This window comes from Chiloscyllium plagiosum, unplaced genomic scaffold (assembly GCF_037043375.1).
Source record: "Chiloscyllium plagiosum isolate Xiang-an unplaced genomic scaffold, Cpla_swu_hap1 HiC_scaffold_18, whole genome shotgun sequence".
NCBI lineage: Eukaryota > Metazoa > Chordata > Chondrichthyes > Orectolobiformes > Hemiscylliidae > Chiloscyllium > Chiloscyllium plagiosum.
In genome coordinates, this window is record NW_028270156.1 from 106446069 (window position 1) to 106468310 (window position 22242).

At 40.7% G+C, this 22242-nt stretch overlaps 1 pseudogene across 1 annotated transcript; it reads right to left on the minus strand.

Annotated features, from left to right (window-relative positions):
• Positions 1-1411: 1411 nt before the first annotated feature.
• Positions 1412-20155, minus strand: LOC148147143 (Ig heavy chain C region-like; annotated as a pseudogene). Its single transcript, XR_015760249.1, has 7 exons — positions 20081-20155; positions 19620-19952; positions 18382-18435; positions 7931-8236; positions 4535-4846; positions 2288-2591; positions 1412-1828 (listed from the first exon to the last, which is right to left on the minus strand). The product of XR_015760249.1 is annotated as an Ig heavy chain C region-like (transcript).
• Positions 20156-22242: the final 2087 nt, after the last annotated feature.

Here is a 22242-nt window from a genome sequence, read left to right on the forward strand (position 1 = left end):
GTGTGTTACCGTGTATCGATGTTTCTCATGGTTATATGTGAGTACTCCTGTTCATTTGTGCAAATGATTTTCTTTCGGTGTATGTGAGTTTTTGTATGAGCTTAGGTGAGTGTTCAAGTACCACTTGCATGTGTGGCTCTGTGCGAGTATGCGTGTGTGACATCTTATCTATATGCACATTTGAGTGTGCACATAAATATGTGTCTTTAGGTGAGAGCCCGTATATGTGTCATTATGTGTGTATTTGCGATCATCTCTCTGTATCTGTTCTTATACCAGACTGCAATTTTTATTATTCTAATTTATTGTTCTAATTTTAATGCATTGCCCATAATTAGATTTGACCTTGGTGTTGCAGGAAACATTTCCCATCGTCGTGGAGAGGTAAGCATTTTATGAGCAACTCTTCTGTTGCAGTGATAGAACTTCTGTCTCGGAGAGAAAAGGCGTGAGTTCAAATCCCCACTGCCCCAGAGATAACATTTCTGAATATGTTTATTAGAAAATGTCTACTTGTGTTCTGTATGTGAAGCAAAATGATATCAGGTATTCGAATACCAGAATTGATCCCATGTGCTCCAGAAAACTGAGACAAAACTATGGAATTCAAACCGGGACGATGCAAACCAGTTTTGGATTATGGGAATCAATGTTAATCATTTGTTAACAGAGCCAAGCGTGTCTAACATGCTTCAAAGGTATTGTTTTGCATGGAAGTGTTAAATCTTTGGACAGTAAGCAAGAAGCTGACTGTTCCTGTTCGCAACTGGGTTACATTACAGAGGACATCCACCATGAAAACTCTGCACAGGGAGCAAGAGGACAGACCATTCATCGTTCCCCTCCCCTCTGCTCCACAACAACTTATCTGTTGATTCTCTTTGGTGTGAAAGTGAAGATACATTCTGTCAACTCATGCGCTGGCGCAAGATCCCTGGCAGTTCCCCAGAAACAAAGGTTACATTCAAACTGTTCTGCACTCTTTATGATTGGTATGTTCCAATCAAATTTAATTTTAAAGTGTCTTAAATTTACATTTCCAATTGGTGCAATTTGGCAGTTTAAAACTGACATGAATTTTGTAAGAATGTCAAATGGGGGGAATCAAAAACACAAAGTTCAAAACTCGTGCCCTACCCTTGACATAAAATGGACATTGTCAGATTTTGTCACAGAGGGATTTAGGATGAATAAGGTACTTGGTGGAATCCTGCAATGAGTGAGCTTTACTCTGTCTCTGACCCAGGGTGTATCTGAGCAGAGAACATTAACTGCACAAGACACTCACCCTAGACCTGCTAATAATCCACTTTAACTACACAGATGGAATGTAAGTCAGAGTGAGAAACAACTAATTCAGTATTTAACTCACAACTGGAGGAAAAAAAAACACTTCATTACTTGTGTTGAATTATTAAATGCAACTTTGAGATTTTTTATTGACATGAATTAACAGTGTCCATCAGTGCAAGTGAAATGTTTACAAAACTCGGTTTACCGCTGGATTTATCGACTGTTCTGTTGATGATCTTCAATGGAATCGCTTCATGTCCCACCACACAGGAGTAAGAAGCACCGCTGGCCCACTCCTCCGCTGTAATGGATAACAGGCTGTAGATGAAGAAGGAAGTGTTGTCGCTCTCCGCTATCACCTCGGTGTTCTTGTAGTTACTGGGATTCACCGGCTTGTCATTGTTTGTCCACTTGACGAAGATCTCTCGGGGGGAGAAACCTCTCACTAAACAGGTGATGGAGAGAAACCTCTGAGCGGAGATTTCTTCTGTTGGTGGCAGGAGGACCGACATTGATGGCTCCAGCGGATTAATCACTGCAGAATATTTGAGACAAATATAAATCAACCAAAAAAAATCCTGAACCGATATCACAATTTCGCTAAATATTAAAATGCGCCATGTTTAATTTGGGATGTATTCACTTTCGTTTTTTTTAAAGGAGCAGTATGGTACACATACTGTTCAGTAAAAAAAAAGAAAGTTTAATGTGAAAGTTGTCTCCATGTTTCCAGTCCACAACGAGGACATTCTGTCCATTTGTCATTGCTGATGGTGGCGTCACAACCCAGGCTTCTTCCCACCTTATCTGACTTAATCAGAATACAATCTCCTTTGGTCCATCTTTTTCTGAATCAGCTACTTAGCTCTCCTGCCTTCAGATGCATCATTAATGCTCCTAACGGTGTTGGTTCATTTCCAATCAAAGCCTGTCATTGAGGGAACTGGATCCGGATTACACATGGGATCCTTTGTGCTTTAATCTCACTGCTCACCTTTCTCCTTGTGGATGGAGTCTCTCAGCGGAGTCGGTAGATTCTGATGGTACACCACACATTCAAAAGTAACGCCACTCAGCCAGGCTTCAGTAGAAATGTCTAATTTGCTGATCACGCTGTCGGGATTCTGTCCAGGCTGCTCAGCAATCTCTGATTTCAGAGGCTTCTTTTCTTGTTTCCAGGTCACGTTGACTCCAGAAGGAAGATTGGACACAGGTTAACGTCACCGTCGCCTCCAGTAAGACTTGTTCTACTGGTGGTGGGAGGATTTTAACGGTGTTAGGGTGGCACTCGGTATCTTCTATGAAACAAAAATCAAAGTCAATGAAAAATGCCCCTTTCTGATACAAACAGCCAATCTTCAGATTACTCCTTCACAGGGTGAAGACACCACCTTCAAAATGGCAACTCCAACTATTCTGAAACGATGCTTACCATTGTTGATGTATTTTGATCTGTGAAAGCATTTGTGATTACCTATAACATACCCTGTGTAATTATTCCTAAAGAACACTGGCTTTGTAACAAGTGAAACCTGCGAAAAAAGTAAAATCATCGAAGATACCATCATGTAACCCATGGAATGACCTTTCTTTCGGAGTTGTCTCTCACTGAAGACCATCTATTGATACTTGTGACAAGAGTAATCTGAATAGAATGAGTTCATTTCCATGTTCATAACCCTTAGGTGCAAGTGCTGCTGGTCACGTTGACTGCCAAATCACATCCCAAATTTTGGACAGATTATAATAAATAATAATTATTCTCTTTGCAGAGTTCTAAAGTGTTACAGGAGTGGTGAACAGCCATGGAAATTCTGTTCATTATATTTAACGTGATCAAAAATACTTTGCGTTATTGGTGTGATGTCATTCTCTAATTTATGTCATTGCTCCTCGTGGGCTGTGTTTGGAGTAGATCTGAAAACAAGACACTGAGTACAGCATTGGATATCGAGAAGGACACCCGTCTCCTTAAGTCTTTCCCTCCATTCAGTTAGTTCATAACTGGTCTGTACTTTCACTTTATTTACCAAGCTGCATTTCTTAATTTCTTCATAGAGCAGGGGAGAAAAAAAACCAAAAGTGTCTTAAATTAATCTACAAACTCGATGGAAATGTGCACTAATTTTATAGACATCCACTACTCACTGTGTAAACATCATCACCCCAAACCAGGCTAAATCAGCCTGTCTCGAGTTCCTAGTTCATTCATCCCTATATCCCTATTGTAGCATTCCCACCAGAATTTATTCTCCTGCCTCATCCACTAATTACAGAGAGCATCTTAAAGCAGCTCAGTGAGATCACATTTATCCCAGTCGTTCAAATGTGATACCCACTTGGTCTGTGGTCTGATCCCATAAATGAAGTTAAAGAGCTCAGTACCAGATAAAAATCGATGTCGTACAATGTCCAACCAACAGGTCATTCCTGAGCAGGGAATGAAGCATTGAACGCATTTTGATTTATTCTCAAGTAAGGGTCACTGCATATTTTAACCACGTCAATTTGATAGAGGATCAGAATAAGGCTGTTCGGCCAATCCAGAGTTTAGATCAGAATGATGCTGGAATAGCACAGCAGGTCAAGCAGCATCCGACGAGCAGGAAAATCGACATTTCGGGCTAAAGCCATTCTCCTGCCTTCTCCCCGTACTAAACAAGAGCCGATCTATCTCTGACTTGAATACACACAATGGCCTGGCCACCACAGCCCTCTGCAGTAACATGTTCCACAGACTCATCACCCTCTGGCTGAAGAAATTCCTCCCCATCCCAGTTCTAAACGGTGCCCCTTTGACCCTGAGACTGTGCCCTTGGGTCCTAGTCTCGCCTACCAGTCAAAGCATCTATTCCACATTCACTCGACCTCAGTCTCTCAGTATTTTCTATGTTTCAATCAGATATCTCTCCAATATCCCCCCTCCACCACAAACTTATCCTTGAAGCGGCTACCAAGCAAGGATTCAGCAATCTGAATGCCTCTCCCAGCATGGTCAAGCAACAAACTATTTAACAAAGCTCACTGTCTATATATCTATCTTCAACAGAGAGGAAACATGATTTTCTGACTTGCCAAAAGGTTGAATTATGAGCAATGCTAATGTAACACTCAAACTGAAAAGAGATACGTGGCATGTTGGGAAATGAGAAGCTGTACCGTGCTGTTTACTACGCCTGATGTGTTTGATTCACATCAGAGTTCAGAATGATTTGTAGCTCTCTCAGTGTGTGTCTCTTACCCTGGAGTGCGGTGATGTTTTTACTTTGAATGTTCTCTCCATGGGTGACCTGGCAGGTATAGACGGCGCTGTTGAACCATTCACCATAAGGGACCATCAGCCGACTCCTCACTGAGAAGTTCCCGTTTGCCTCACACACGGGAGACGTGAAGAAGCCAGAATCCAAGGGTCGGCCATTTTTCAACCAACTCACGGAGATTGACTTCGGATGGAACTCGATGATTGAACAGACGACGGTTGCAAACTTGCTGCTTGCGATTTCGTCACTGGAGCTCACAGTTAGGAGAAGGGTTGGTTGGAGAATATCTGGACCTTTAGGAAACACATCGCATACATTATCCGACGAATTTCATAACAAATACAATCAGTTCTCATATATCAAGGTTTCTTGTGGTTAATGAATACAAGAATCATAATTGTGCAGAGTGCTGGAGAAGCTGGGATCCACACAGAAAGATCAGCAGGACAATGTGAAAGGCTAAACTTAGAGGACACAGCAAGGGAGTCAAGGAGGCATAGAAACTGTAGGCCGGTAACATCAGAAGGGAGATAGCAACGTTGGAGGGTATTCGTTTTAATGACAGAGTCTGATGAACAAGGCAGACGAATTACTGGCATAAATGAAGAAATGGTGCCGTTACTATCATGGAGACATATTGAGAGCCGGGCAGGAGTGGCTATTCAATATTCCAGGATTTAGTGCCTTCAGGCGAGACAGGGAAAGATGGAAAATGATGGGGGCGGGGGTGTGCGGTACAGAATGTTGTTTCTGTCGCAATTCTGACAAGAGTATTTTAGGCTGTAAAGAGAAATGAAATCATGGATACCTCCTTGAACAAAGGCAAATGGACAGTACTTCAAAACCAAAACACAGCAAACATAACTACTGGGAGAGCACGATAGACCTTACTATTGGTCCAAAAGACCAAATGCAAACACATGGGCAAATTTCAGAGACATGTAAATTAAATAGGGGAATGAGAAAAGAGGTTTTTAATTTCGTCAGCATAGGCTTGGATATTCATTTTGTCAAAAATTTAGAGGGAGCACAATTCTGAAAATGCCCCGAGGAGAATATTTGAACAAAGTATGTGTTTAAAACAGAGAATTTTAATCCAGACCTTGCAAGAGAGGGGTGAACCTGAACTTAACGTTAGGGAATGAAGTGGACCCAGTGGGTAAAACACCAATGGTGGAGCACTTTGCAGACAGTGATGGTAAATCAGTTGGATTTCAGATTGTACTGCAAAGGAATAGAAATTGGCCCAAAGTTCTGAAAAGGGGAAGGGCAATTTTAGTAAGATCAGGTAATGACTTGACCAGAGTGGACTGGAAGCTGTCACTTATTGGTAAATCTGAGTCAGAGCAGTGTGACACATTTAAGAAAGAGATAGGAAAATCACAGGGAGGACATTTCCCAGGAAGCCACTGCGTGGGACCAAGAATGCAGCGGGCTCTGGACACCAAAGGGCATGGAGGGGGAGATAAAGAGAAACAGGGAGGCTTCCGGTCTATACTGAAATCTCAAAACAATAGAAACTAATATGGAGTACAGAACGTGCAAGGGGGAGTTTGAAAGACAAAGGAATTAGAAGAGCAAAAGGGACCATGAGAAAATAATAGCAGTTAAAATAAAGGAAAATATTTTTAAAGTTACAGGCTCATTCATAATAAAAGAATTATTCGGGAAACAGTAATGCCCAGTAAGTGTTATTATTGGAGTCGAGCCAGTGGATTAGGTTGCGGTCAAAACGAATGTGTTGTGTCAGTGTTCATTAGGAAGAGGGACAATGTGGGGACAGAAATCATGGAGGGGTGTTGTGATGTACTTTCAGAAATTAGGACACATGACGTGATGTTCTGTGTTGTCTTGCTGAATGAAAAGTGGTTATTTTTCCAGGGCAGATGAAAAGTATGCGAAGCGGTTGAGCGATGCAAAGGATGAAATTGTTGTGTCGCTGACAATAATTTAGAATTCCTGTCTGGCCACAGCAGTTGTGCCAAGTGAGTGTAGATCAGCCAACGTTGCACTGTTATGCAGGACGAAGGAAGGGATAAATAATGAAAACACAGATCTGTCAAGCTAGTCTCAGTGGTCGGGAAACTATTGAGAAGTGAAATTAGTCTTCATTTGGAAGATAAATCAACAATTTTCTGCACGGTTTTATTGAGAGGAAGTCATGTGTAACAATTTGATAGTAGTTTTCATAGAGATAACTCGATGTCCATGATGATAGCAATAATCAGAGCCAATGGGATCCGAGTTAATTTGACAGATTGGATCTAGAACTGGCTGAGTGATGGGAGCAGGGGATAATAGTCATCGGGTGCCTGCGTGACTGGAAATCTATGTCTCCTGGTGTTCTGTAGGGATTGGTGTTGATTTCCGTGCAATTTATCTTACATACCAATGATTGAGACTCAAATTTAGGAGGATTAACCAGTGAATTCACAGATGAAATGAAAACTGTCATGTTGGTAAGTCATGAGCATAATGGCTTTAGATTGCAGGAGGATATAAAAGGGTTGGTTGTGTGTGAAGAGAAAAGTTGCAAATGGAAATTATTCTGAATAAATGTAAGGTGAAGAATCGGCAGAAGAATCTGTGAGGTATGACTTTTTGAATGGTGGAACCCTGGAAAGGCCTGAGGATCTTTGGTGCATGTACCCACCGATCCCCTATAGTACTGTGTCATCTGGATAAAGAGGCTAAGAAAGTGGGAGGATATTTGCTTTTCTTAGCCTAGACATTGACAATGAAGAATGGTGAGATGATACTGGAACTTAATAAAACACTGGTTAGGCCATACTGAAGCGTTGTGTGCATGTTATCGAAGGAATGCGATTACACTGAAGGCAGTATTGATGAGATTTGCCAGGATCTTGCCTGGGTTGGAGGGTTTTAGTTATGAAACTAGTTTAGATACACAGTGGTTTTCCTTGGAGCAGAGGAGAATTAGGGAGAAGATTATCATGATGTCTCGAATTATTTTAGGCATAGACAGGGTAAACTGGATGAAACCTTTCCCCTTGATTGAGAGATCAATGCCTCAGGGGCACAGGGTGAAGGTAAGGCCAAGAGCTTCCAAGTGGATCTCAGGGGAAAACAAAATCAAACAGAGGGTGGTGTTAGCCTGGAGCTCAGCACCTATAAGTCACGTAGAGACTGAGCCCCTCATAATAAGTATGAAGGGCAAGCCACACAAGGCAATGGATCATGTGCTGGCACATGAGACTGGAATAGTTAGGTGGCTGTTATTGATAGGCGTGAATTGGGTGGATCAAAGGGCCTTTTTCCTGTGCTGTATAAGGTGAGTCTGTGAAAACGGTTATAAATAATGCCTTATTCATGTTAATCACAGATGATCTGTTTATCTCAGTTCCCACAACACGTACCTGGACATGGCATTACTTTGCTCTTGTGTGACCCGCTGTGTTGAACCTCACAGGAGATTTTGCTGGGGCAATCTACCTCTGACCCGGGCAGGGTTAACTGGCTGCTCAGGGTGTAGGTTCCCTTCTTGTTTCTCACTGATGGGTAAGTCTTCAATCCAGTTGTGATTAGCTCCCCACCTTTCTTCCAGGTTACCTTGGTGACGTCAGGGGAATAGTCCATCGCTAAACAACCAAAGATCACAGAACCGGTGTTGTGCTCCTGACAGGAGGAGACCAGGCCATAAAGCGTGGGGGGAGACGGTGTCTCTACAATAGAATGACCAATTGAGCATGTTAGTTTCTGTTAATTTGACCTTATCAAATGTATCCTCAGCTGTAAACGTTTGCCAGTATGCTCCCGCTGAAGTTGACAGCATAAGTGGGGTTTATTTTTGTTTCCTACCAATTGCTGACCATGGTCATTGGTTCCCTCTTTAGAAACATGCCCTGTTTCTATTACCACATAATTTAGGAAGAAGAACATCCTGATCCTACCCCAGCAACTGTTTGAAGATCTCACGAACTGACACTTTCACTGGATTGCTGTGAAGAGCAGAGATGTTTCACAAAAAACAAACCAAGGAAATGCAGATTCATCGAAATTCTACAGTGTGTGCAAACAGGCCATTTGGCCCAACAAGCCCACACCCACCCTCTGAAAAGTAACGCATCCAGACCATTCCCCTACCCTATTATGCTACAGTTAACCCTGACTAATGCATCTAAACTCCCAACCACTGAACACAACATTTGCAATTCCCCAAACTTGCACATCTTTGGACTGTGGGAGGAAACGCACACAGACATGGGGAGAAAGTGCCAACTCCACACAGACAGTCACCCAAAGTTGGAATGGAACCCGAATCCCTAGCACTGTGAGGCAGCAGCACTAACCACGGAACCAGCGTGCCACCCCACTAGGTACCGTGCTGCTGGAAATACCCAACAGTTGGCAGTACCCCCGGAGAGAAATCAGAGTGAATCATAGAACATAGAACATTACAGCGGAGTACAGGCCCTTCGGCCCTCGATGTTGCGCTGCCCTGTCATACTAATCTGAAGCCCATCCCACCTACACAATCCCATGTATGTCCATATGTTTGTCCAATGACAACTTAAATGTACTTAAACTTGGCGAATCTACTACCGTTGCAGGCAAAGCATTCCATACCCTTATTACTTAATGAGTAAAGAAACTACCTCTGACATCTGTCTTATACCTATCTCCCCTCACTTTAAAGTTGTGTCCCCCCGTGTTTGCCGTCCCCATACTTGGAAATCAGGCCCAGTGAGCCTTCCTCACTTATCAATGCAAGGCAGAATGTTCTCTCTGGGAGGAAGGTCACTGCAGCAGCAGCACAGGCAGGAGCTGAGCACTGGGACTGGGAGGATGGCTGTCACGGCTGAACTCATGCCAATTGGCTGGAAGTTGAAACATCTCATTTACAATTATCTGAATTCTGGAGGCCTCTGAAAAATGGAGGACCATAAGGTTCAGAGACTTTGGAGTGTTACAGCTGAGTATTTACGTAAATATGATTTGAGAAATGAACAAGTAATCTTTAACTTTAATAACTATCAAACTGACACGCAGTTCACCAGCAAACCTCATCTTTCAAACTAACCACTGCACTTACTCTGTCTAGACCAAAATTTCCACTCACATTGACAAACCCTCCCCTGCTATACACCCATTCATGCCCGGAACACACAACCCCTATCACACGAAACACATCCAAGGCAATCCATATTGGTAGTGTCGCTGAGCAGAGAGATCTCGGTGTCCATGTACATAGATCCCTAAAAGTTGCCAGCCAGTTTGATAGAGTTATTAAGAAGGCATACTTGGTGTTGGCTTTCATCGATAGAGGAAATGAGTTTCAGAACCACGAGATTAGGCTGCGGCTGTACAAAACTCTGGTGTGGCTGCACTTGGGAGTATTGTGTACTGTTCTGGTCACCACATTATAGAAAGAATGTGGAAGCTTTGGAAGAGTTCAGAGGAGGTTTACCAGGATGTTGTTTGGTATGGCGGGAAGGTTTAATGAGGAAAGGATGAGGGTCTTGAAGCTGTTTTTATTTGAGGGAAGAAGGTTGGTAGGTTACTTAATTGAGACATAAAAGATAAACAGAGGGTGGACAGTGAAAGTCTTTTTCCTTGAATAGTGATGGCTAGCAGGAGAGGACATAGATGACAGATGTCAGAGGTTGTTTCTTTACTCAGAGAATAGTAGGGCCATGGAACACACTGCCTGCAACAATAGTACACTCGCCAACTTTAAGGGCATTTAAAAGGTTATTGGATAAACATATGGATGAAAATGGAATCGTGTAGGATAGATAGGCTTCAGATTGGTTACACAGGTCAGCGCAACATCGAGGGCTGAAGGGCCTGTACTGCACTGTAGTGTTCTATATTCTATATTCCAGATGGACATATGATCCCAATTCCTTTCACTCATTTACACTCCTGCCACTCTGCACCTGGCCCATGGTGAATCTGGCCCTGACTGGACCTGGCACCATCATTTTCACAACCTCTGACAAAAGCCCACTACCCAAGACATGACCTCAGCCCATGATCAGTGACCTCTCATCTTAACCAAGTCAACCTGTGCACATTGCATCCCAGCTCCTTTCGCATCTGTCCTTTGTCACCTACCATTTTGCCAGACTCCGAGCTTTACATTTTGACAATACATCCCCCTGTCACTTCATTACAGTGACCTTCCACCCCCAAAACATCCTGGCACCTCTACACCAACCAGCCTAGCAAAGACAGACCTCCTGCATTTCAGCTCAAACTACCCCTCACCTACCAAGCACAATTCGACCAAATTATCCTGTGACCATTACCATTTACCTTGATGCCACCTTGCCAGACAGAGTGCATGCAAGCTTACCCAGCAGCCAGCCAACACCTCACAGCCTATCAGCCCAAACTCTCCCACATGCCCAATCTAGCCCTTCACTTGCTCACCACCTTCCAATTTTGAGCCTACCTCACCATAAAGTCAGTGAGTCATAAAGTCGTACAGCACAGAAACAGTTCCTTTGGTCCAGCTCATCCATGCTGACCAGAGTTCCCAAATTAAACTAATTCCACTTGCCTGCCTTTGGCCCATATCCATCCAGACCTATCCAGTTCCTGGAGCTGTTCAAATGTCTTCTAAATGTTGGACCTATCTTTGCATTTACCACTTCCTCTGGCAGTTCATTCCAATGTTTTGGACAGGTACAACATGAAGCTCCAACTCCTGCACTCGGTGCTCTGACCAATGAAGGTACATGTGCCAAACACCTTCAACACACTAGCTACTTGAGACAACGCTTTCAAGAATCTATGAGTCTGAACCCTCAGGGTCCTCAGTGTTCAACATCACTACCCAGTGCCCTACCATTAACTCTGTAAGACTCTATGAGTCTGGACCCTCAGGGCCCTGTGTTTAACATCACTATCCAGTGCCCTACCATTAACTCTGTAAGTTGTGACCTGATTTGTCTTCTCAAAAAGCAACACGTCGTATTCATTTAAATTACACTCCATCTGCCACTCCTAAGCCCATTGGCCCAGCTGATCACGATCTCATTGTATGTTTAAATAACTTTCACTGCCAATTATACCACCGATGTCGGCGTTACGTGCAAACTTACAAACCATGCCCCATTCAATGTTTTCATGACTTTCAACCAATATTGTACTCTGTTTGCCTTTCTCCCACATATCCATAGCATTTTTTAAGGATTGAAGGAATCTATCTCCTTATTGAAATCATTTAATGTTTTGTCCTTAATCAATTTCTGTAGTAGAGAATTCCAAAGGTTCACCATTCTTTTGCTGAACAGTAAACAATCAGGTTCAATGTTATCGGTGTGTTGGGAAGACTGGTGAGCAGCAAGATTAATGATGATCCCATGAATGGAATAGTCTTCGAGAGGGGCCGAGGGGCCTTCTTCAGCTTCCATTTTGCATGCTGACATGTCCCTTCAGCAGCATGTTCCAAAACTGTGATCCTTGAGGATAAGGGCGCACATGCATGTAAATGCTTCACCTGAAAGCTCTCCTCCAAATCAGACTTTAACTTGACTCTCAACTATTTCCCTGCTCGTTTCCTCTTCCTCAATCACAGCCATGGGACTCACTTCCTAACAGCGCTGTGAATGTGCTAATACCACACAAACTTCAGCAATTCAAATAGACTGATGACAACTGGTTTCTCAAGGCGATATAAAAAGTCTGACACTTCCACACCTGTCTAGAGATTCAAACAACCACTGGAAGAATTGAAAATTATTTGAGGCACTTGTGTGTCTGCACAAGATGACGTGGTTTCCTTTTGTGTGATTTGACTGTGTTTTCACTATTTCTTAATCATATAATAGGAATGAAGCTTCCCTCATTTTTAGCAAGGCAAACACACATTATATTTCTTTATTCCAGGGAAGTATAGTGTTAAATTAAAGAAATATGATGATTGGGATGTTTCAATTAGAAATTGACAGAGATTTAAAGTTTACTTTCATGAGCAATTAATTCCAGCCTCATTGTGTCACAGTACTCACAGGAATGTCTTTCAGAAATGGTGTCTCCCTTTGTTACGGGCAGTGGAATCAGTAAATCTGGGATAGATTTTGCTTGTTAATAAAAGGTGTTGAAGAGTTTTAGCCAAAGGGAGACCTGTGGATTTAGCTCACAGATGCTCCATGATCTAAGTAAGTGGTGGAACAGCTCGAGGGGCTGAGTGCCCTCCTCTTGCACTGACCTTCCTATCATTGTGTCATTCATTAAGCTAGCACTGGCGGTGAACACTTTTTATTAAAATATTTCAACAAATGAATTGTTTCACACATGCTTTAGAAAAAACTTCTGTTGATTATTTGGGACGGGATCATTGACATTCTCTATTTGAGTGATCAAAATAACTTCCACCCAATTACAGCAGCCACTGCGCTCTGGAGTGTGTTGTAACTTCATAATAGTTTCTTGTGAAACTACAGCTCGAGATCAGGGCGCTCAAATTCAATGATTCTCTGATATTTAATATCTCTGAACATTCGCAATTTGTTCAAATGCATCTTTTCTCTGAAGAACGTGTTTAATCGAACAGAACTTTTTTCAATGAAACAACAAACTTTAAATACTAGAAAACTAAAATAAAATACAGCAATTTCTGAAGAAACTCAGTAGGTCTAGCAGCTCCTGTGGAGAGATTGCAAGGTTAACCTTTCGCACACAGAGACCCCCTCTTCACCAAATTGTTTTCATGTTTTTGGCACAAGAGCTCAACCTGTTAAGATAAACAGTGATTACGTTGGCTTGACTCCTGTTGGAAAATGAATTCTTAGCAGAGGTACTGGATGGTCTGAGATAGCAATTGAAGACCAGTTGAAAAGCTATTGCCATCTGCTGCAAGTGTTGGATTCAGCGGAACTCCCAGCGTACTGAACAATCAAATTCAGCTACAGCACTGGTTTAATATAAAGTAAAACAGCCTCAGCATAATCTCATCAAATATGCTTCGAAAATGATTCATTCTGGATTAGTTATAAATGATATTGTTAGAACAGCAAGTCAAAAGCTGGGATTTCTTTGAGCACTTACTCCATTAACCCCATCTAGCGATGCCCAAAAGCTTGTGAACAAATATTGATCTGGAAAAAGCTGCTAAACACCAAAATTCTGTTTAATATCTAAGAGACACAAGTCAGGACAGCGATTGAATAGATTTCACTGGCCTCTGTGAGTGGAATTCCAACAAACACCCAAACATGTAAATCTGCTTTCTTGCACTGAAGTAACCTGATAAGAGATTGTGTTACATACCTGTCTAACAGGTTGTAAGTGAACACAGGCCACCTGGCACAGAATCAGGGACCCTACTACAACATCACAACAGACCTGAACACAATGAGCTCGACACGATCACGGAGAACACAGCCCACCTGTTTTGACAGTACATAAACCATGTTAGTTATTATCACCTTCCAACAACCAGGGACTGTTCCAGAATGTTTGTACAATGAAAGTAACATTTCAACATTTATCCAAGAATGCTTTGACAGCAGCTCCAAATTGTTCAAACTCTATGGGAACTACAGAGGAATAAATCTAGGAATTGCATTGCCATCAATTCACTGTCACTGGATTCCAACCTAGAACTCCCTTCCTCTTTCCCCTGTGAATGTTGCTGCACCAGACGGTCTACTTAGTTTGGAAAAGATTAAAATGTTTTGAAGTGTAATATGACCGTTGCCAGTGACATTAAAGCTGATAATAGGTTTTCAAATAATAAGATGCAAAAAAATTCTGATTCTACATTGTGCCACGAAACATGTCCTGCATAACTGAGGCACAAAGAAAATATACAGCATATTTCCCTTTGCCTCGCTCAATCAAATATCTCTTGTTGCCAACAACCAATTTCAAAACTCTTGCTGTCTGCCTTTTGTTCCTGAAACGTACATTCTGATTGGAACAACTTAGTCAGGGCTCTTAATTCTGAGGCACCTAATCGAATATTGTATTTCTGGCAGATAAAAGTGGTTTTGAAGCTCAAGATAAAATTGAACTGCCTGAGATTCAGGTATCCGAACTGGACAATTTACAAATGGTCAGGAACGTTGACAAGTTAGTCGGAGATAGCACTGAAACAAACTGCACAACAGACTTAATCCTAGAGGATACATTGCTCAACTCCTCACGTCAAATATATTCACTGTAATTGAACATTCATCAGAGGAACTAACCAGTGGATTAATGTGAATGAGAATGTGTTCAAAATGAACATAAATAACCACTGAGTTAATAAACTTGATAAGTCATTGTATTTAACAAAATTATTGAGATGGGAAATATCGCCAATTAAAGCCCAGATCCGGAGGAAATGGATTATTCTCTAAATTATTTTTACATATTCTTAAAACGTTCCTTGAACTGTGGAGATTTTGCATGCACTGCATAAAGTTCAGTGTGGAAAGCATTTCTGTTGAAGGAATTAGGGCAAGGTCATTTTCTTTGTTAACTGCTTTTAATGAAAGAAAATGTTTAAAAAGGTATGAATTGAAAACATGCTTCTGTCTGGAGTTGCCCGCTTTAGCGGATGTCTAAGTAAATGTGGGCACTGCTGCCTCACAGATCCAGGTACCCAGGCTCGGTTCCAGGCTCGGATGACTGCCTATGTGGAGTTTACACAATCTCCCCTGTGCCTGTGTGGGTTTCCTCCCACAATCCAAAGATGTGCATGTCAGGTGAACTGGTCATGCTATATCGTCCATAGTGTTAGGTGCATTAGTCAGGGGTAAATATAGGGTAGGGGAATGGGTCTGGGTGGGTTACTCTTTAGAGGGTCGGTGTGGACTTGTTGGGCCAAATGGCCCGAAACATACTGCAGGAAATCTAATCTAAATGATTGTCACACTTAACTAATGTGAGCAGATTCCTTCCGATCGCTACATTGCAATAAATCGGTCAAGTATATCAATTAAAATAAATATTAATCTATTTTCAGTGTCTGAATAAACAATGTGCTCTGTTATCCTCTAGTTCGTCTTCTGCAAATTTGTGAACTCTGCATCCGTCTGAACACATCGATGTAAAATGAATTCTCTGCGTTTGCAGCAAGCACGCCCATGGTTTTAAGAGTAGGGTTCCTACAGTATAGAAACAGGCCATTTGGCCCAACAATTCCACACTGACCCTCTGAACAGTAAGCAGCCCAGCCAGACCCATTCCCCCTAATTTATATTTATCCCTGACTAATGCACCCTAACCTACACATCCCTGAACACTATGGCTGTGCTAAGTTGCACAAATCACCTGACTTGCCCATCTTTTGGACTGTGGTAGGAAACCAGATCGCCCGAAGGAAACCCACGCAGACACAGGGAGAATGTGCTAACTCCACACAGGCATTCACCCGATGGTGGAATCGAATTTGGGACCCTGGCACTGTGAGGCAGCAGTGCCAACCACTGAGACACCATGCTGCCCTGCGAGTTCATGAGTGGATTATTTTAATTAATTCAAAATTTGGCCTTGGTCACATAATTCACGATAGCAGTTGTTTCCGAAAGAATGACTCCTCAGTTGATATTTTGTTGTAAAATGTAACTATTTATTTAAAATGCACAGATTGGGAACACCTCAAGCACTGTGCAGATTAAATAATTCAATTAATGTTTTATTTTTATCCTGTAAATCCAGTTTAATCAGGGACATAACAATTAATTAACTCAAGTTATGTGTGAAACTGATCAAAGCAGTGAAACTGATCTGTTCTTCATAGAATTGAGCAGAATTTCCAAATGGTTTTTGCCAATGATCTTTTCCAGCCAGAAAAATATGTATGTAGTGTACAGCTGAATTGAAAGGTGTTTCTTGATCAATTATAACACAGTCATGGCATTTTTGTTCAAGAGCAAGAACTATTAGAACATTAGACTTCTGAAATTCTATTTATATTTCTCTATGACTTGTAAACTGTTTAAAGACAGACCTTGTGATTGAACTAGATAGTGGAATTCTGAATGTGGATTGTAAAGCATGGATTAGATTAATCCTTAATTATTTATTTTAAGTAAAAATGGCGCCCGAAGGTATCTGTTTTCCCTTCATTTCTAAAACCTTTGCGATTTGCCTTTCACTTAATATTAGGCTTTATGAAATTTCACCCCGCATGCTGATTGCATTGAATGAGGAACCAGGAGCGGTTCACTGTCACCAACCATGTTAACATTGCAAAAACAATGTAGAAACCAAAAACGGTTTCCCAAATATAACACATTTAATGTTACCCAAGCACAGTCCCCCGTCAACAGATCAATGATCACCAGATCACAACACGGTGTGTTTGCAGCAGAACTAGCTCTGCAAACATTTTCAACAGAACCAAGAACATGATGTAACCACACAAAAAAAAACAAATTGAAGTCTAACAAAGCTGCTCAGAATCCAGCAAACTAATGATTAAATTGAATAGAAATAACAAGTCATAACAGCAGCCTTGTTTGTGAGGGGACTTAACACTTAAAGCTGGAACGTTTCTGGCAATAGTTCAATTTATTTCCAACCTGTACACCCTTCTTGATCGTGACAATCCTGTGCAGCGCACAGTAGAGCGGCTGAAGGCGTATATTGATTAATCACTTCATGGTCAAAACAAAATTACTGAATGGACAAATATTACCACTTTATAATTTTAAGTTAGTGTCAATTACATAATCTGATCAATTCTGTAGTTTCAGATTTTAGTCCCAAATTTTATTTTGAATGAGGCTACTCAAAACAAAATTCAGTTAGTTTACAATTAGAACTGAGTTTTTTTTTTAAAGTCAATGCATTAAAAACTCGTTTTTTTTTTCATTTCTCACACTTCCGGGTTTCTGCCTTAAGTTGTTTTTCAGACCGTTACAAATGGATGTAATGTTTTCAATCAAGCAGAGAAAAATGTGTCAAAAAAGTTTAACAAATGCAGAAATGATTCATGAAAAACAAAAGAACTTCACAAATATTGGTAATGAAAAGGTATCCAGAGAGACAATCTCCTCACCAGAAAGAAAACACCGATTACAGAAAGCATGAAAATGCAGATCAATTTCACAAACTGAATAAGATCCAATCAACTCAATTCAACAGAATCAAGGAAAATAAAATCAGAATCCAATCAACTCAGAACAACAGATTTGAATGAAACATAATCAGAATCCAAACAATTCAATTCAACAGAATCAAATAAAACAATTTCAAAAACCAATCAACACAATTCAACAAAACCAAGTAAAAACAAAGTCAGAATCTAATCAACATAGCTCAAACTGAATCAACTAAAACAAAGCCAAAATCCAATCAACTCAATTCAACAGAATCAAGTGAAACAAACTCAGAATCTAATCAACAGAATGCAATATAGCACCGCAAGAAAATTTTATGACAGTTTCTAACCTGCTTGTCATCAACAAAATTATCAAAATAAATGTGAAAATAGAATCATGGTAAGAACATATATTAAAGAAATGAATAATGATATTTTAGCATATTTTAATCATGTTTGGTAATATCTCGAACATCTTTGAATTCTTAGCGTTTGTTATTGATAACAAAACTCACAGTCAGGGTGTCACTAACATTAAACATTCTTTATAGCTGACTGATTAAGAGACATTAGGCGTTTCAAGTAACCCAGCCACACAGAATGCCCATCTGATCAAAATAAAGAGATACACGAAGCAACTGACTCCATCATCCCCATTGTAACTATTTGCTGAGCCTTAACTGAAGTCTATAATCAGTCTGAACAAAAATCAATCCAAACCAAACCAAACTCAGCACAGAATCTGAGTTTCATTTAATTCAGAAATTAGTCACATGAATAGAAAGTTTTTAAAAAGTCAGAAAGAAAGTTCAAGGGTATTACCTGAAGTCACAGTCACCATGGTCCCTTGGCCCCAGTAGCCAAGGTAGTCACAGTGTTACATTCTCTGGACTGGGTCACACAATAACTAGCTCTGTATAAAACAAATCAAAAATCTACCATCATTTTAAATTTTCAGAACCACAGGCAAAATAAAGTCACGATAAATCTTCATCACATAATTGCGCTAGTGAATTCTGATCATTCTTGATAAATTTTAATACTGTTTTATACTTCACAGAGTAACACATGAGCTGATTCTCAAAATCCCCAACTGGTATATCAATAATTACCCAACACTTTTACAAATTAAATAGTGATACTGGCATTAAACCGCACAGAACTAATACGGCACTGCAAGTTAAGATGGTTTGTAGAAGTCATCACTGACTAGTTTCAAACAATGGAGGCTGAATCGGTTTTTGTATTGGTCATAATTGCAGTGTCACCCCAGTTATATCACTGTGAGACACGTTGTGTCAAATACTATGACAGACTGTAAACTGTAAAATGCAGGGAATTTCTTCACTTCCTAGAAAGCAGTGATTCAGACTCCTCTAAAAATGATTTGGTGCATGATTCCAGCTTTTACGATTCATTGTATTTTGAAAGCTTGGAATACTTTTCCAGGTTTGGTCTGCATTTATCTTGACAATCAACACGAAGAAGGTAGAAAAAATTATACATTTGTACAAACTAGCACTACTGGATTGCGTTTAACTTGCATCTCACATTATTTCTCGCTCCTGCCATGGTAGAAATCACCAATTTGAGATAAACACTTGTCAGTGGTTTTTGTATGAGGATGTCGCTGTGCACAACACTGTGACCCACTGTAGTATCACAATGATGTAGACCAGTACACTCATTCTCTGTTCTTTACTCGAGGTCTCAATTTTCATTTGGAAGAGCCATTTAGTTCTGATCATGTTTAGAATTAATGCCATAGTCGACATAACAATTAGCAGTCATTTCCTGAGCTGTCAGATATACTAAAACTAACATTTTGTCAGAGCATTTAATTGATGGAAGTGTTAGCAGTACATATGACATTCCCAAAACATTGTCCCATTGTGTCACCAGTTTGCTAGTTTAAATGGTACATTTCCTCTTTGATAGTTTTGTAAGAGGCAGCCTGAGGTCTGCTTCAGATCGCAGTTGGTATAATTGCATTTAAAACTCGTACTGACCGTCAGTTTATGGTGGAATTGACAAAATGTTCCCTCGAGCTGTTTTTGAATGTGTCCAGCCCTGGTTCCTCTCGCTGTGGTCTCTTGCACAGTAATAGATGGCGGTGTCTTCGATCTTCAGGTTCCCCATGTCCAACGCGAAAATGTTGTTTGAATTGTCTTTGGACGCAGTAAATCGACCCTTAATCGCTGGTGCATAGTTATTGCTGGATGAACTGTCGTAGCGAACCAGCCACTCCAGACCCTGTCCGGGAACCTGTCGCACCCAGTACATGTTGTAGCTGCTAAGATCGAACCCGCTGGTTTTACAGGTCAGTTTCAGGCTGCCTGCGGGACGGCCAGTCTCTGCCTCTGACTGGGTCAAAACAACTTCCGACTGGACACCTTTAAAAAGAAAACAAATAAACCATGAGGCATTAATGCTGATGAAATGATGGCTGAGTGTTTTACATTCCTGCCGTAGACTAACATTGAGACAGTCACAAAGAGAGACTTGAACAAAAAACACTCACATGATAAGAAAGTCAGTAACAAACTGAGAAAAAGTGCCGACACAATCATTCTGATAACTTGTGGGAAGCGGTTCTGCTAAGATCTTTCTAAACAGAGCCGACCCAGGAGTGTTGAATTACGGTCCAGTGCCCAGGATTTATACGGCCATCGGAAGGGGCAGGCTTACAGCTTCCGCAGGTTGGTTTCCTGCTGGAGGCTCAGACTGGATCCTGGTATCAGCTTGCATAGCCCGAACACATGGGGTCATGTCTTTACATGAGGTTCTGCTTAAACATGGACACATACACATCTTGGGATATTTGTTTTGCTGAATAGCTTCTTTGGAAGTAAATTTGAGTAGCTTCGGGTCTGTTTCACATGATATTTGCATGTATTTTGTTTAAAAAAACAAATTCAACTGGAAGTTAGCTCCCTTTATTTCTACATTCATTCACAAGCAGATAAAACTAAAATTAAAGTTCAAACATATAACTAGCTAATAAAACAGTTGAGCTTTTCTTCCCTGGATACTGCAAGTCTCTGTCGCACTCAAAATAACATGTAATTCATACTAAACATTTCAAAATTCAATTTAGGCAACTGAATACAGAGCGTGTCCAAAGTGATTATATTAAGAATATTCAATTAGAAGTTAACTCCCTTTAATCCTACATTCCACCACAAGCAGATAAAGCTAAAAAGAACTTCAATAATATTATTAGCCAACAAAATGAATGACTTTATTTTTGCTGTCACTCAAAGTCTCTCTCACGTTACCAAATAACATACCATTTCTAATCTGCGTTTCTAAATTCAGTTTCGGCAACCTAATATAGAGCATGTCTAAAGTGATTATGTTCAGAATGTGAGTGTATGTCACTAAACAGTTTGGACCCGGAGATGAGAAGCGCCTCCTTACATTGCAGAATGTCTCTCCCTGCATCTTTTTTTCAAATTGCTCCGACACTAAAATGCCCAGTAAAGGAAAGCTGTGTGCCTGAGAAACAAAAATGTGAGTCCGCAGTGATACATAACACCGAGGTAAACTTTTGAAAGAGCAGCTAATGAACTAGAACAAGACAGTCCATAAGTTTTTTTTTAAACCCTCAATGTCTAAACCATTGCATGTAACAGTCTGGGTACATCAGGAATGTTTGGTTAAATTAGAGAGTATTACAGTAATAATTACCACGAATGTAGGTTATAAACAGTACATTTCTCTGCTCGCTGATAGCTCTGACAGGGCGGTTAATTCATAAAAATCAGCAAAAATTCGCTGTTACACTACACCAGTGTTAACCATGTACAAAGGGCCCACTCAGTTTTAATGAGATGCCTGAATCAGAGAATGGTGTAACAAGTGATGTGAGTTTGAACCAATTCAATTTTGTTAATTTACTTTGAGATGATAACAAATGTTACTGCAATGTGGGATTTTGGATCCATTAACTTCATATTCAGGAGCTTTAAGAATACTCAATAAACAGACTGAACCAACCAGAACGTCACTGCATTCAATGTCCTGTTTTCTGATAGTCATACAGTGAATGCTGTATTCAGCGACTTTCCTTTTAAAGGGAGAAATGCCAAGTGAAATGCAGCCATTGTGAGTAAATGGGAAAATATAATTTGTTTGGTAGGATTTTACTTTAGTTGATTCATTTTCCCTTTAATCAGCCAGATCCAATAGTTGGCAGCAATTAAGCTGACTACAGAAAAGGTCCTTGAGTTCCCAGTTTCATTTACTGGAAGCAGGTGGAGTTTCTGCAGTGGATCAAAGATATTTTGTCCCACGGTTGACCAGTTGGTGGAAAGCCAACTGCTAACCATAACCACCACCTCCGCAGAAACAAAACAACTCAGCAACAATGCTGGAGAAAAGTTTATTTTCAGTTATGTAACTTGGAGAACTAGTCACTCCTCTCACTGAAGGAAATATTCGCAGAGTCTCAGACACAACCTTAACATCAACAGCTCATTCAAGGATCACTACAGCACTGTTTAGGATTGAGAAAAATTGATCAATAGTCACAGAGTCATGGAGTAATGCAGCATGGTTACAGACACTTCAGTCCAACCTGTCCATGCCAGTCCTCATCCCAAACTAAACTTATCCCACCTGTCTGTACTTGGCCCATATCCATCCAAACATTTGATATTCATTTACTTATCCAAATGTCTT